This window comes from Carlito syrichta, unplaced genomic scaffold (genome assembly GCF_000164805.1).
Source record: "Carlito syrichta isolate Samal-C Ts95f unplaced genomic scaffold, Tarsius_syrichta-2.0.1 Scaffold314838, whole genome shotgun sequence".
NCBI lineage: Eukaryota > Metazoa > Chordata > Mammalia > Primates > Tarsiidae > Carlito > Carlito syrichta.
Window position 1 is genome coordinate 332,119 of NW_007258934.1, and position 10,382 is coordinate 342,500.

The 10,382-nt window shown below is 40.8% G+C and overlaps 1 pseudogene; it reads right to left on the minus strand.

Annotated features, from left to right (window-relative positions):
• The window catches only part of LOC103274636, a 12,864-nt pseudogene extending 3,185 nt beyond the window's left edge, over positions 1–9,679 (minus strand).
• Between the last annotated feature and the right edge of the window lie 703 nt (positions 9,680–10,382).

The window sequence follows — 10,382 nt, forward strand, 5'->3', positions numbered from 1 at the left end:
TCCCGGCCACCACAGCCTCGGCCTGCTGGGCTCCGGCGATCCTTCCACCTCAGCCTTCCGAGTAGCCGGAATTACAGGCATGCGCCACCACGCCCAGCTGATTTTTTTGATTTATTGTAGAGATGAGGTCTCGCTACCCAGGCGGGTCTCGAACCCGCGGGCTCAGGCAATTCACTCACCTCAGCCTCCCAAAGGCGCGGGATTATAGGCTGAGCCACCGAGCCCGGCTGGGGCTATTCTTAGTTGTTTATGTTTCCATATGAATTCCTGTATTGTTTTTTATAGGCCTGAGAAGAATGTTGCTGGTAATTTGATGGATATTGCATTAAGTATGTAGATTGCTTTAGGTAAAACGGACATCTTAACAATGTTGGTTCTTCCAATCCCTGAGCATGGAATATTTTTCCACTTATTTGTGTCTTCTTTGATTTCTTTGAGCAGTGTTTTATAGTTTTCATTGTAAAGGTCTTTTATGTCTCTGGTTAGGAAGATGCCAAGGTATTTCATTTTTTGTGTGGCTATTGTAAATGGAATTGTGTTTTTTATTTGGGTTTCTGTTTGTTTATTATTGGTGTATAGAACTGTGATTTATTTATTTTATACCCTGAGACTTTGCCAAAGTCCTTTATCAGTGCCAGGAGGTTTTTGGCAGATTCTTTTGGGTTTTCAAGGTATATAATCATGTCATCTGCAAAGAGAGATAACTTTACTTCTTCTTTTCCTATCTGGATACCCTGATTGCCTTCTCTTCTCTGATTGCTCTAGCCAGGACTTCCAAAACTATGTTGAACAGGAGGGGTGAGAGAGAGCATCCTTGTCTCTTTCCAGTTTTCATTGGAAATGGTTCCAATTTCTGTCTGTTTAGGAGTATGCTAGCTGTGGGTTTCTCGTAGATGGCATTTACTATTTTGAGGAATGTTCCACATATGCCTAGATGTTTGAGGGCTTTTATCAAGAAGTGGTGCTGGATTTTATCAAAAGCTTTTTCTGCATCTAATGATATAATCATGTGGTTTTTGTTTTTACATTTGTTGATGTATTTAATTACGTTTATAGTCTTATGAATGTTGAACCAGCCTTGCATCCTGGGGATGAATCCTACTTGGTCATGATGGATGATTTTTGAGATATGTTGTTGAATCTGGTTTGCTAGGATCTTTTTGAGAATTTTAGCATCTATGTTCACCAAAGATATTGACCTGTAGTTCTCTTTCTTTGTTGGATCTTTACCTGGCATGGGTATCAATGTGATGTTAGCTTCATAAAATGATTTGAGGAGAGTGCCATCTTTTTCAATTGCCTGGATTACTTTCAATAGGATTGGTATCACTTCCTCCTTATATGTTTTGTAGAATTCCGCTGGAAAACCATCTGGTCCATGGCTTTTTTTTGGTAGTTTTCTTATGACATAATCAATTTCCTTGATTGTTATTGGTCTATTTAGTGTCTCAGTGTCTTCTTGTTTCAACCTAGGGACGTTGTGTGATGTCAGAAAGTCCTCCATTTCCTTTAGGTTTTCAAATTTGTTTCCATACGATTGTACATAGTAATCTCTGATAATCTTTTGTATTTCTTTTGGGTCAGTTGTGACTTCATCTTTTCTGTTTCTGATTGAGTTTATTTGGACTTTTTCTCTCTTTTTCTTGGTCAATTTGACTAGGAGACCATCTATCTTGTTTATCCTTTCAAAGAACCAGCTGTTTGTTTCGTTTATTTTTTGTATTATCTTTTTGTCTTCAATGTCCTGGATTTGGGCTTTTATTTTGGTGATCTGAATTCTTCTGCTGAAGTTAGGATTTTGGTGGTCTTGCATTCCCAGTTTCCTTAGGTGACTTGTTAGGCTGTTAACTTGTGATTTTTCCATTTTCTTTATGTGTGTTTGTAAAGATATGAATTCCTCTCTTACTATTGCTTTTAAGGCATCCCAGAGGTTTGGGTAAGATGTTTCTTCATTTTCATTTGTTTCCAGGTACCTTTTAATCTCTGTTTTGATTTCATCACTGACCCAGGAGTTGCTTAGCATCTTACTGTTTAGTGTCCATTTCTTTGTGGGTTTTGAAGGAACTTTGTTGGTGTTGATATTTATTTTTATTCCACTGTGGTCTGAGAAGGTGCATGGCAAAATTTCAGTCTTATGAAATTTGCTTATGTTTGATTTATGGCCAGTGATGTTGATCTTGGAATATGTTCCATGCAGTGATGAGTAGAATGTATATTCTGTGGTCATTGGGTGGAGTGTTTTGTAGCTATCAATTAGGTTCATTTGTTCAAGAGTAGAGTCTTATTGAGACTCTGGATCTCCTTGCTGGTTTTTTGTCTTGATGATCTGTCCAGGGTTGTGAATGGGGTGTTAAAGTCCCCAGCTACGATAGTGTTAGGGTCAATCTTTTTTTTAAGTTTCCACACAAGCTGCTTTACGAACTTTGGTGCTCCTTTGTTGGGTGCATATATGTTTAGGATGGATATTTTTTGTTGATGGGTTAAGCCTTTTATCATTATATAGTGACCTACTTCATCTTTCTAAATTTTTGATGGCTTAAAGGGTATTTTGTCTGAGATTAAAATTGCAACTCCAACTTTCTTTTGTGTTCCATTTGCCTGAAATTTTGCTTCCCATCCTTTTACTTTGAGTCTGTGAATGTCCTTTCTGGTGAGATGAGTCCCTTGGAGACAATATATTGTTGCTTTATGATATTTTATCCATTTTGCTATTCTATGTCTTTTCAGTGGTGCATTTAGTCCAGAATATCTTTTTCATCCCTTCTCTTTCAAGGCAATTATTGATAGATAAAAGCTTACTACTGACATTTTAATAATTATTTTCTAGTTTTATAGATTCTTTGTTTCTTTTCTATTACTGTCTTCCTTTGTAGCTAAGTAATTTTCTCTAGTGGCATGTTTTGATTTCTAACTTTGTATTTTTGTGTATCTACTATAAGGTTTTGCTTTGAAGTTACCATGAGACTTACAAAATCATTTTATAGTTATAACAGTTTATTTTATGCTGACAACAACTTAATTTTGATTGCAAATAAAGCTACTTGAGCTAACCTTATTTGAATTAAATCTAATTGGAGACTCTGACCTTTCTGTACTTGGATGTTTACATCTTTCTCCAGGTTTGGAAGAGTTTCTACTACTTTTGCTTTAAATAAGTTTTCTGTACTTTATATGTTTTCTCTTTCTTGAGCATTTATTATTTGAATATTCATTCTTTTGATGTTGTTTCATAAATCTCTCAAGTCTTTTATTTCTTTTCATTTTTTCTCCTTTCTCCTTTTTATATTTTTAAAAAACCTACCTTCAAGTTCTTCTGCTTGATCAATTGTGTTATTGATGCTCTCTATTACATGTTTTATTTTGTTTACAGTATTTTTCAGCTCTAAGATTTCTGTTTGTCTTTTCATACTATTATTTCAATCTCTCCATTAAATTTCCCATTCTGGTACTTTATTGTATTCTTCATTTCCTTTTTTTTGTTTTTTAATTTTCTTGAAGTTTGCTGGCCTGTCTTAAAATAGCTATTTGAATTATTTTTCAGGCAGTCCAGACATCTCTGTTTCTTTGAATCAGCACCTTATTTTTTCCATTTGGAGATATCATGTTTCCCTGATTGTTCCTGATCCTTGTGGTTGTGCATCAATATCTATATATTTGAAGAAGTAAGTACTTATATAGTCTGCTTTTCCTTGAAATCCCTGCAGTAGACATGGTACTGGGGCATACAAGAAGTCTGGGAAAGATGCTGCAAACATGGCACAGTCAGAACCCCAGGGCTTGCTATGGCAGGCAAAACACCAAGGTAAGCCAGAAGTCCAGGGCAGATGTGGCCAGCATGGCACTGGGTCATGCCAGAAACCAGAGTCCACTGAGGGATGCTTACCACTGAGGGCTATCTGGAGCCCAGGACTACCGAAGACCCCAGCAGGAGTGTAGGTCAGAGACTGAGTCTGCCATGAAAACCTGAAGACTGGACCTGTGTGGTCCAGCCCAACACCAGGGCTGGTCTAGAGATTCAATCATTAGGTACTGTCCCAGATTGTGGAAACATGGGGGACTTCTCAGTGCTGGGTTTTACTGTGGTGGGCCCAGTGCTGGGGTCCAAGGCAAAGTCCTAGGCTCACTTCTCTCTCTTTTCCCCAAGCAAACAGTATTTCTCTTTGTGCTGTACTGCTTAGGTCTGGGGGGCGGGGTGATGCAGTTAAAGTAAAACTGTCCTTTATACACTCTTCATGTGTCTTCTCTTATTGTTGTGTCACAATCAGATACAGTGATCTCTCACCTAGTTTCCTTAGCCCTTATGAAGGTATTTTCATGCATGTATAATTGTCCCAATTGATGTTTCTGTGGGAAGATGATTGCTGAAGTGTCCTACTCTGCTATCTTGCTCTGCCCCTTCCATTCTTTGAGATCTTTAACATTTAAAACTCATATAATTGAGACCCACTTATCCCATAGGAGGAAAATAAAGTGATAACATATGTATTTGGCAAATATTAATTCAAAACTATTTGAGTAAAGTTTTTCTTTAAGATTGTTCTTTATTTTGTCATCAATATTTTTAGTACAGTTGACCTTTAATGCAGGGGTTAAGAGCACTGACCCCTAGCAAAGTTGAAAATCCATATATAACTTTTGAGTCCCCCCAAATTTAACTTATTAACAACATAAACTGTCAATTAACACACATTTGCATGTTATATGTATTATATACTGTATTATTAGAATAAAGTAATCTAGAGACAAGGAAATTTTATGAAGAAAATTATAAGTAAGAATGTATATTTAGTAGGCCGGGAGCGGTGGCTCACACCTATAATCCCAGCACTTTGGGAGGCCAAAGTGAGAGGATTGCCTGAGCCCACAGGTTCGAGACCAGCCTGTACAACTTGGTGACAGCCTGTACAACTTTATAACAAATCAAAAAATTAGCTGGGTGCGGTGGCATGTGCCTGCAGTTCCAGCTACTTGGAAGGCTGAGGCAGAAGGATCACCTGAGCGCATCAGGTCAAGGCTGCGGTGGCCAGGAGCATGGCACTGCCCTCCAGCCTGAGTGACAGAGTGAGACTCCTACAAAAGAAAGAAAGAGAGAGAGAGATAAAGAGAGAGAGAGAGAGAGAAAGAGAGAAAGAGAGAAAGAGAGAAAGAAAGAAAGAAAGAAAGAAAGAAAGAAAGAAAGAAAGAAAGAAAGAAAGAAAGAAAGAAAATATACTTACTATCCATAAAGTGGTATTGGGTCATCACAAAAGTCTCCATTCTTGTCATGTTCACATTGAGTAGGCTGAAGAGAAGGAAGGAAGGCAAAGTTTTACTGTGTTGGGGGTGGCAGAGGTAAAAGAGGCGGAGGAGATGGAATGGAAGGCAGGAGAGGCAGGCACACTTGTCGGAACCTTTCTTTTTAAATATCCACATATAAGTGGACCTGCACAGTTTAATCCCATGTTGTTCAAGAGTCAACTGTATTTTATAAAGGATTTTTTTCTAAATTAACAGCATATTGTGTTACAATGATTATTTGGCTTGTTTCATAATATTTTCTTATAGCTAGTTTCTTTTCATACTTACAGATTTTCAGAAGTGTTCTCTCCAGCACAAATTAAGGAACAATGGAATGACATTTTTATGAGATATTTAAAAAATTAAGTTTTAAGATAGCAAGTGTAAAAATTGCAGCACAACAGAAGCAACATTATTGACAAGGATGCAGTTTCAAGTAATAGAAAAGCAATGAATGAACTAAGAATATTTCATAGTTTCATATGACAAGAAATCTGAAGATGGCATCCTCTGGCAATGATTCAGTTGTTTAATCATGTCACTAAGGACCACAGCTCTTTCCATTCCTCCACTGAGCATCCTAGGTGGATTTTTGTCCCTTTTTTCCCTTAAGCTTGTTATCTCATATTTGGAAAATGGCTATCAGCATTCAAAGGTAGTAATTAGGGGTTGTAACTAAAGCAGACAGAGAATATTTTTTCAAAAAATTTCCTGAGAATTTATTTCTCCTTGCCTGGTCTAAAAGAAAGAACAATAGGAAGATGTGCTTTCTAAAATTTCAAAAGGATTTCTACAGGTGGAGATTTTTAGGGTTTGTTCATCGATGTTTGGGAATAGATGCCAGAGAATGTTGGCTTGCTCTGAATAATGAAAGTCAAACAATCTGGAGAGTGGAATGACCGTGTAAAGATAGAAAATCCTGGGAGATATAGGTGGAGCCAATGAGGCTGTTAATTAGGGGGAAGAGGAGGAAAAGGAGAGTTCCTCCCTAATAGGTTGGCTCAGAATGCACTCTGGGGAGCAGGAATGGGTTACCAAGTTATTCAATATAATATGTGCAATGTAAACTCCTTCTTTTCTACTTTCTCTAGTAAATTTTAACAAATTTCCCATCACCCACTAATGCTTTTTGTGTGATTGGATTTTCCTAGCGTAGTAGAGAACATTCAAAGGTGTGTTAAGGTTTTACATTCTGCGTCCACACCGGAAACTGCAGAAAGAGAACATAGGGGCGCAGAAGCCTGGAGGCAGAGTAAACTATGAGGAAATTAGTCCCTGGGAATTTGTAGAAATCTTACAAATTTTTTTCCAGGTCACAGAATTAGGGAACTGAGGAAATTCTACATCAATTTCAAGTCCGGAGGAGGGTTTTATTGCAACCTGGAGTTACTCCTAGGTTAGCCAGTGAGGCACTGAATTTTCTCTGAGGCCTCAAGGAAAAAATATTTTATATTTGGGAAGTGCTATATTTTGCTTGGGAGATAGCACTTTATTCCCCCGCCATTAATACGTATTCAAGTACTTTAATTTGTCTGGGAAGCTATGAGATATCTTGAATTCAGGAATAAGACCAGTGTAGGAGAGAAGTCGTGCAGTGGTGAGATATGAGTGCCAAAGAGCTATTTGAGAGAGGTCCAGCAAGAAGATCCAGGAAAGGATATGAGAAAGGGGGATTTCTAAAGCCAACTTCATGAAGCACCTACTGTGAGTATGGAACCATATGTACTGGTTGGAACATGGAATATGTGCGCAGACACTGGGAGATACAAAAATACATTTGGGCTTGAGTAGTCACAGCCTAGGAAAGTACAAGAAATTAACAGTAGGAAAAGTGCAATAATTGTATGAAAGAGGTACAGGAGTGACATGAAATAGAAGTAACCACCTTGGGTGGAAAAATGAGGGAAGACTACACAGAGGGGCAAATGCTCAAGGTTTTGTATTGTGTGGACATGCAGGTTGTGCATTGCACTGAGTGGCACCCCCCAGATTTGTGCAGGGCACAATCTGCACAGCCAACTGCAATGTCTATGGAAACACTAGGGTTTCAATGAATGATATTTCCTGAATTTTGTGTTTATTTGCAGCAGCTGCATTTCCATTTTCTCAGCCTTGCTTACAGAGTGATCTCAACCTAGAATTTTCTTCCCTCTAAACTTTTCAACCCTTATTTTGAAGAAGTTTTACTCATTTATAACATCTCAAATAAAAGATCATGTCCTTTTGCACACCCATGTTCATAGCAGTGTTATTTACAATAGCCAAAAAGTGGACGCAACCCAAGCAACTGACAGATAAACTGGATAAACAAAATGAGGGAATACACATAACATGGAATATTACTCAGTCTCAAAAAGAAGGACATTGTGACACATTCTACAACGTGGATGAACCGTGAGAACGTTGAACTAAATAAAATAAACCAGGTACAAAAGAACAAATACCACATGATTCTACTTATATGAGATACCTCCAGTAGTCAAATTGCTAGAGACAAAAAGCAGAATGGTTTTGCCAGGGACCAAGGGGAGAGAAATGAGGAGTTGGTATTTAATGGGTACAGAGTTTCAGTTTGGCAAGATGAAGCATTCTGTGGATGAATGGTGGTGATGGCTGTACACCAATGTGAACATACATCATACTTCTGAACTGTACACTTAAGAACAAATCAGATGGTAAATTTTGTTATGTATATTTTACCACAATAAAATAAATGCAAAAGGACATTTTTAAAAGATTGTTCCTTCTGAAAGTCCTTCACTAGGGTTAAGTCTTTTCATGCAATCTTGTACTGCAATGTAGTCTTCCAGTGTATATTATTTATCACACTTCATTGTAATTACTGTTTAATTGGTTATTATCTAATGGTGCAGTTAAGCTTTTTGAGAGAGATGTCTTAATGTGTTTGTAGCCACCAAAGTCCATTTCCACTTTGGGCATACAGCTGAACTATCAAATGCCTTTTCCCTTTAGGTATACTATATAACTAAGTTCTCACTAACAGATTTTGATCTAAAATAATGTGTGCCACTTCCAGACTTAGTCTTAGCAATCTCCATATGTGGTCTTAATGCTTATTTTTCCCTGGCTGGCTGCAACATTGGTGCCCAGGGTGACATAGGGAGCCATATCTTAAAGATGCCAGGGCCACTGTCATCAGAGATTCCTGAAAGACCATGTGGAAATGAGTTGACTTCCTGACATAAACTCCCGCCAGACGCCTATGTGAACAAAACACAACTTGTGTTGGGAGTCTTTTTGTTTCCGTATCCTAGCCTACCCAAGTAATCCACATAGGCACATCACTTCACTCCTCTGGCTTTATCACTTATAGCTGTGCAAGTTGGGGCAAGTAACTTAACCCCTCTTTGTTTCTGCTTATTCATTGGTCAAATAAGAATGAGTTTATTTTATAGTGTGGTGATGATTAAGAAAGGCAATATATTGCAGCACTTCGTTCATAGTAGGAGCTCGTGAGCTATTATGATTTTACTCCACTGAGCTCAAATTTTCCTGCCTGCACCTCATTTCCTCATCTCTAACCATCAGCACCTTCAAAGTGCACTAAAAATGCTCCTTACTTGTAGAAATTTCTGTCCCCCAATCTAGATGTGCTGCTACATAGGCAGCTATATGAAACCTTGTCTTTGTATTATAGAGTATGTCGAGAATTCGAAAACACTACTGATTTTTTTTTTGTGGGGGGAGAGTTGCGTATTTTTTTATTTGAAAGAAGTCAACCTCCTAAGTATTGATTTTACAGGTTTATTTAAATTAAATATTCACACCTCTCGTGCTTTCCAAAACGTATGTCGGGCCAGGAGAGCAACATGGCACTCCCCAGCACAAGGTCTCAGTTTTGTCAACTTGCTGAAGAACAAACACCTTGAAATGAAGAAGTCAAAACTCAGCCCTCCACAGCTTCCTCAGCTTGTTTTTCTTCTGAGTCACTCCCTGAAGCAGTCACTGCATCTAAAACCAGCCCGGGGCTAAACTAAGCCGGCTTAAGGCCCAAGGGCACCAAACGGAGCCGGGAGTCACCTTTGTGTGTGAACTCCTTAAGGGTCCTCTTTGAAGGTTAGGTGGGGGACTCTGTTGCAGTCGGAGATGAAGTGCAGGGAGGTCGACTGACTGGGTTCCTGTCAACATCCATGGTTCCTGTCAACATCCATCGCGCTTGGAAAAAAGTCAGAAGCCACAGCCAGGCTGTCTGGGGGTCGCTGAGGTAGAGGAGGTTGTCTTCCCCCTTCTGTGGGGAAAGATGCCTTCCCATCCTTGGCACCCAGACCCCATCTCTCTTCCACACTCCTGGGTCCAGAAGGCACCCCTCTGTTGTCACCAAGCGTTTGAAGGGAGCAGGCAGGCCTCGGAGGCGGGGGAGGGCCTCATCCTGGGGTCCCATCCCTGTCCACACGCATCCCCACCCCACCGCGCGGGGTATGATCCGGGCAGCTGGTCCAGGACGAGGGTTGCAGGTCAAGGAGAGGAGAGGAGATCGGCAGTCAAGACCCTCCCTACTCCGAGCACCCATCGAAGACGTCGAGCTACAAGTCAGCATCGTCGAGGCCGGGGTCCGGGAGCACGCCGAGGTCCCGGAGCAGCGGATCCTTGTACTTGGGCAGGAGGACCGGGACCACGTGGAGGACGATGTATTCCACGAGGAAGGCGTTGCGCAGGATCAGCACGTTGACCAGGAACAGGCCCACGTAGAACATAGAAGGCAGCGACGTCACATGGGCAACCTGGGCGCTCAGGGTATCCAGGCCGGCAGGCGCCAGGCACGCTGGACAGCTCAGCCATCGGGGGCACCCTGGGACCCGACAGAGGCAGCACTGGGCTCCAGGTGGCCCCACGCAGGCGCTCCCTGTCCTCTAAAACGCGCCAGGCATGGTCACTGCACCCCAGATGTGCCCACACAGCCTTTGGGTCGGGTAGTGAGGCGTCCCCCTCTCCCCGAAATAACCTGCTACCCCGAGGCCCCTCTGGCGCCCGTAGGCCCTCGCAGTGCCACTGGCGTCCAGGCCAGTCCCCGCAGCCATTTCTGCCACCCCACGTGCCCATTCCTCGCGCCCCTTCCACAAGAGGCCAGCGCCCCCCGCAGGCCC